The following is a 6,720-nucleotide window of genomic DNA, read 5'->3' as shown; positions in this document are numbered from 1 at the left end:
ATCAAACAAATTTCAATATTAGACAAAAATAAGGTGATTAAACACAAAATGCAGCTGTCAAATTATGATTGTATTTATTAGGGCAAAAAAAGCAATCCAAACCTACCTAGTCCTAGGTGAAAAACTCATTGCCCCATAAACCTAATGGGTGGTTGTGCCACCCTTTGCATCAATAACTGCAATCTGAAAAAGAACTCTTTCATATCCTTTTGGAGGAATTTTGGCTTATTGGAACATGAAATTTCAAAGGATCTCAATCTGACTTAAGTCTTAAGTTTTTGTTATGCAGGTCTCACTACCATCTTGTGAACCTTCCCTTTCGCTCTTGTTGCTATCCCTCTGTCACATATCAGCCCTAACACTTGTCTCCACCTACTCCACCCTGCCTGCGTTCTCTTCTTCACCTCTCGTGTGCACTGCCCGTTGTTCCCTGTAATTTAAACTCATCTACCTTAAGGCCCTCTGCTCTTTACAACTTCACTTTCCTACCTGCCTCCCTCTCATTCTTTCACATGTATTTTTTTTCATTCCTCTGCTCTCCTCCACCTCCTCCCTACTCTCACTACAGATCACAATACCATCTGCAAACATCATAGTCCACGAAGACTCCTTCCTGAACTCATCAGCCAGCCTGTCCATCACCATCACAAGCAAGACGGAGCTCAGAGGCGATCCCTGATGTGATCCCACCCCCATCTTGTACATAAACGGCTTCATCAACATACTTCATCAACACTTTTTAGCGATTTAAGTATCTGTTCATTCGTTACATTTAAATTTACCTTACAGGTGTTTGTCATGATTTGTTTTGCTAATCATTACGCATTAGCAATAGTTTCAGCCATTTATCTATGCCTGCATGTTTTTAATGCAGTCTGTGTCTGGGATGCCTGATTTTACTTCATGAATAAGTCAAGATGAATTAATCCATAGATTTTTTTAAAATTAATTTAACAGTACAAAAACCCATGTAGACTAACACCACCATTTCACAGTATGCCTGTTAATATTATCCTACTTATAACATTTTAAACCCTTTCTTTCTCTTCTCGACAGTGGAAGCTATAGAAATGTTATCAGTTTATGTACTGGATATGTGAGAAAGCAACACCATGGTTAGGTGACACACATTATTCTTACGTACAATGCGTCAGTTTAAGGTGACCACATGCAGCTGGGATGAAACTTGGTTACGGATAAGACTCATGCTAAAACATGACCACAAAAACCTCAATCATAGATTGCAACAGAGATGAGGCCGCAGGAATGTCATTCTGACACAAAAGCAGAAAATCAGATGCTTTTATTAATCAGTTCTGAGAAGTGCACACACACACACACACACGCACAATGTTGTCAGCGTAGCAATATGTATAGCAGTTACTGTGTAGAATATAATCACTCAGCAATGTAGGGAGACAGACAGGAGCCCAGTACCATAATACCCTCTGTCTGTTCCACAGTAGTGTGGGCTGATGTCTGACACACACACAGTCTCTGACATCATATAGGCAGGGTTCTGGCTGGGTGCATCCTCTCGGGTTCCCCCCACTGTGTCGACTTGTAATTCACTGACATCACTTCCCTCTCAACAGCAACAAACGGCTGGGTTGTTGGGAGAGTCCACTGGATGAGGGGAGAGGAGGGGGTACGTTTGACTCAGACCCATGGAATCCATGATATACTGTACTAGGCTTTGTGCTGGAAAGGGGAAAACCAGCTACATCATCTAGTCTTTTGTTTACTTCAGTCTTTTTTCTTATTGATGCATCTGCTCTTTCTTTCATCACCATGGACTAATAGGTGTGCTTGCCTAATGGGCCAAGAAGCTGAATCACTGAGGTGGGTCTAAGGTCACGCTGGAGAGCAATGAGGCATTTCAACAGATTCTGACATGATAATTCAGAAATTAATTTTCTCCTGGATCGTGAGATCAATTGTTTTTAGGCAGAGGTTGCAGTCTTGCTATCCAAAAAGCTCAGAATCCAAGTGTAATACTGAAAATGTTTATGGATTGGAAGATGTAATCATTTGGATCTTATTGCAGCTTTTCTACTGGATGTCTGAAAGAGGCCCATTCAAACTATTTACATTGCACACAACTTGCTTGCACCTGTCTACATACAGCCACCACCTGTATTGGAATTAATATATTTTCTCATACTTTAACACCTTCTTTATGGTGGGCAATGAGCTTCTTCTCATTGTTTGTTACTGTTTGAACTGATTTTGAAGAAGATGTAAAGTATTAGTTTTTCACAATTATTTTGACTCACATAGCAAATACTTCACTTATTTCAGTGTTTTCCATCTACAACCTGTGATTCAGTAGCTTGTTGAACCACCCGTAGCAGCAGTAACTTGAAGTAATCACTTTCTGCATGACTCTCATATCAATGTGGAGGACTTTTGGCACACTCTACTTTCTTTCTTGTCCTTTCTTCAGTTTATAGAGGTTTGTGTATGTGCAGCTCTCTAAAGGTCCAGCCACAGCATTTCAGTAAGGTAGGTATCTGGATTTTGACTGATCCATAATGTCACCTGCATTGTTTTCTTTCAGACATTCTGTTGTAGATTCGCTGCTGTGCTTGGGATCATTGTCCTGGTGCATGACCTAATATTGGTGAAGCTTTAGCTGCTTCAGCTCTGTTATACAGATGTGTTCATGGTCAACTCAGTGCCTGCTAGGTGCCCAGTCGCTGCAAAAACAGGCCCAAATCTGGATCTCTCCACCACCGTGCTTCACAGTTCTTGTGCTGATATGTTGTATTTAGTTTCCTCCAGACATGATAATGTGTATTATGGCCAAACATCTCCATTCTGACCTGCAAACTGGCAAACCATCTGATTTTGATAAGCTAATTGAGTGCATTTGATTACTGTGTAGTGATAACACGTTAGACTTACATGAAAAATCCAGAAACTGTCATTCTGAGACACAACCTAAACCTTGCCTCAGGGGGAACAAGCCACCCTACAGTCTCATAATGACTTTCCTATAATGGGAAAGTTGTGTTAGAGAGAGCATAATAACCACAGGGATCTATCTGCTCTGGTGACCCCTTCGGAAACCTCTTTAAGAGGGTAATATCATTTTCTAATTTTATGAAATACCTACATCTTCACAGGGTGACCTAAAAGGATCCTGTGCAAGAAAGCAACATGGCACAGCAGTGGTTACTCTATAAATTATTCATGACTTTATGCAGAGATGGTATCCTGCTGGTGTATCACAGTCTTTACTTTTCAGCACAGTCACAGTTTTATATTAAATCACACTAAGGTCGAATTTTGCTCACAATTTTGCAGTTAAAGTACTGCAAAGCTCCAACACCTCCCCATGCACACACACCACTCCCAGCCCCCACCGTCTGACTCCCATTGATAAATGAAACTTGGCAGCCTTGTAAACATATTGGATATCCTGCTGTGATGTTTTTGCTGATGTCATGGTAACACAAATTGCGGCAGACCTCTTTAATCCTTTTGACTTCATGACTAAGGTCACAACTAATGAAAGATCCCATGGAGTCACTACCCATGACATTTCCCTGCTATTGTCTGCTTATTTCCAGGAGTGACCACACAGTGATGCTGTAACTATGAGTGTGTGTGCATAAGCTGGACAATAACTCCGGCACATCAACTCCCAGGGCACCTCAGACCCTGGCAGAATGAAAACAATCAGCGTGGGAGCAAAGGGATGAAGACAATTATGAAAGAGAGAGGGGGGAACAGCGAGAGATAAGAGTTTATGTCAGAAGGAACAGCTGAATCATGTTGGAATTGAGTGTTTATCTGAAAATGAGCAGACAGAGCAGACCTTGGGTGGAGGGGAAATATCATAGTCAAGAGGGGCCGCCGGTGTTTCCCAAACCGATAGCTCTGTTTTGACTCGTTGAAGATTGAAAACAGCCGCTGGAGCTCTGTGTGGACCTGGTAACATGGTAAATAAAATTAGATATTATCTGTGAAGACGAGTAGTAAGTCTGTCTGACTCATAAAAACAACAAACACCTCACAACTGCACATGCACACTACACATCGTTGTTCCCACTTTGGAGGAAAGGAAAACAGCAGGAGCAGGTTTTCAGTGTTAATCTAAGAGGTGTTGCTTCATCTGCTGTTGTGTCTCTCCTCATTTTCTGTCAGTTCACACCCACTGCTGTATTGACTCAGTAGTGAGCACAAGTTCAGCTTTGAAAGACAACACACGAATGAGGAAACATCTTGACAAATCATATCTTCCTTCCTGATGGCCTCGGGGAGTTCCAAATACACACCTTACCCTGGAGATAACAGTTTGCTGTGGCTTATTTGGGCAAAGCTGAGCCACTCTGATGACCACAGAGAGGAAGTGAAGGTCAAGTCTGGGAGAGCCTTGCAAAATGGCCAAATGAATAAAAGTTGTCTCATGCTGATGTCACGGCTGGTGCACATCGGTGCTTTTCCTCTTCCCCCATTGTCTTCCTCCACCCCTTCTGAGCTTAACTCGACTGCAGCCAGACTGGCAGTTGATCTTTTATTGTGTTGGATTGAATGCTTTGCAAGAGAGATGTGGTTTGGAGATCAAGAAAGTTCTAGCGAACATCCAAAATGTCAGTTTTGCTGTTTATGCTTCATTTTTGCATTACTTTTTACCGTCTTCAACAATTTATTCAAATATCTCAAAATGTTTTATATCAATAAATTTGTGATTGCATTTAGTTATGGAGGGAGGTCTATGCTAAATATCAAATGCAACAATTCAACTATTATCACTTACTAGCTGCCAAAATTATTGTCAGTTACATGAAAGTTTGCAAAAACAGGAAATCTCATTATGATAATTCAATGAACTGCGAGAAATCAGTGGAAATCACAAAGAAATTTATGTTAAACAACTTCTATTCACACAACAGCATAGATCTGAAACACAAATTTATAAATTCCTCCATAGACAGTGAAGTAATTGCTGCAAGATTATTCAAATGTGCAAAATGACAGGCACTTATTTAGCAATATAGCACTGAGACTCAGACTGATTGCAGCATGTTGGCAATCTGGCTCTGTTTATAAATTAGACCACAAACTCTTGTCAATCTGTCTGAGAGTGATTGCAGTCAGTGTGAGTCCTACCATGATTGTTTTAATACCTTCCCACTGAAACTAAAAGTGGTTGCTGCAGCTACTGGCAATCTGGAGAAAGATGGAAGAAATATAGGGCAAAAGAAGAGCCTGTTCTTAATTTTCAAATTTCAGGGCGGAGCAGCAAATTCCCTTTTATCATTACAGATCTAGACAAAGCTTACAATGAGTCATATCATTAATCAGACTGTAGATCTGTAATGATATCTTGTTGAAGTTACTAATTTATAAGATACTCACATACCAAATGGTGATGATGATTTAAAGGCTGTGTGAGAATACTGGACAGTATAAACATATGCTAGCTATGGAATTATAACATTTCCAGTATTATGGAAAAGTTTACATTAATGGACTCATTTGGCTTAGTACAGGATGGGCTCACTGTCAGTTTAGGTCAAAGATAATGATCATCAGTTTAGATTCTTTAGCATCGCTTGCCAAATTCCTAAATGACTGGGCTTGGTTGGAAAGCAGCCATGGCAGTAAGTCATGTAACATCAGCTAATATGTTTTAGAATTAAGCTGGCCAAATACTCAAAGAGAAAGCTTTGTAGTCCCTGTCCAATATGAAACAAATCTACCAAATCAACAAACCAGTCTTGGGAGATATTTAGAACTGAGTCATTTTTCCATGCTACACAGCTCCACTAGATCCCATTGTTCCCGCACTCCCACTCTTTATCGGCTTATACTAACCACCTGACTACATTATAATAATAAGCATAATAGTTAATGCTTATCATGGCAGGTTAGACAGTTCTCTAGCTAGCATTACCGTTAAGTATACCAACATGACTAGACATTTAAATAAAGAAACCACCTTACCTTAAGGCTAACATTAATAAAATACTGGCTAATGTTATACAGGAATATTACATTGCATTAACTGTGAAGATCAAATTTAAGCTTATGAGCTTAGAGCTCATTACCTGATGTTAAATAGTGGAATCATATTTTATTTTTTTCAAAGTTTTATACTCACCAGCTATGTTGTTAGCTACCTCAGTTCACATGACAGCAACTCAATGCATTTAGGCATGAAGACATGGTCAAGATGGCCTGTGGAAGATCAACTCGAGCATCAGAATGTGGAAGAAAGGTGTTGTGCCCATACAAGACAAGCTGGTCTGAGCATTTCAGAAACTTGTAGTAAAAAGTGCTCAGTTAGAGTAAAAAAGTACTGCTTAAACTGACCCACAGCTAAAGAAATATCAGAGTCTGAGGCTGGCAGTAGTGGTGCAATAGTGTGGTTAATATTTTTTTGGCAGACTTAGTACCAGTTGGGTAATGTTTAAACGCCACAACCACCTTAGCAGTTTCTGCCCATATCCACCTCTTTATGACCACAGTGTACCCACCTTCTAATGGCTGCTTCCAGCTGCATAACATCAATAATGCCACTCAAATCATCTCAAACTGGTTTCTTGAACACAGCAATGAGTTCACCATGCTCAGATGGCCTCCACAGTCACCATAATCGCAATCCGACAGAGCTCCTTTGGGGTGTGGTGGAATAGGAGATACATATCACGGATGTGTAGGTGTTTTATTAATCTTAACTTACTACTGCACCCATTTATCTACCATATT

At 40.3% G+C, this 6,720-nt stretch overlaps 1 long non-coding RNA gene across 1 annotated transcript in view; it reads right to left on the bottom strand.

The window, feature by feature from the left end:
- Positions 1–5,903: 5,903 nt before the first annotated feature.
- LOC309691595 overlaps positions 5,904–6,720 on the bottom strand; it is a 72,562-nt gene continuing 71,745 nt past the window's right edge. Inside the window, exon 4 of the long non-coding RNA XR_014272060.1 lies at positions 5,904–6,189. This is a non-coding gene — a long non-coding RNA (uncharacterized lncRNA). The remainder of the gene's footprint in view (positions 6,190–6,720) is intronic.

This window comes from Aulonocara stuartgranti, assembly GCF_965226115.1.
Source record: "Aulonocara stuartgranti genome assembly, chromosome: 16".
In the NCBI taxonomy this organism is placed as follows: domain Eukaryota; kingdom Metazoa; phylum Chordata; class Actinopteri; order Cichliformes; family Cichlidae; genus Aulonocara; species Aulonocara stuartgranti.
The sequence above is the reverse complement of the archived record's forward strand: the minus strand, read 5'-3'. Positions and strand labels throughout refer to the sequence as shown.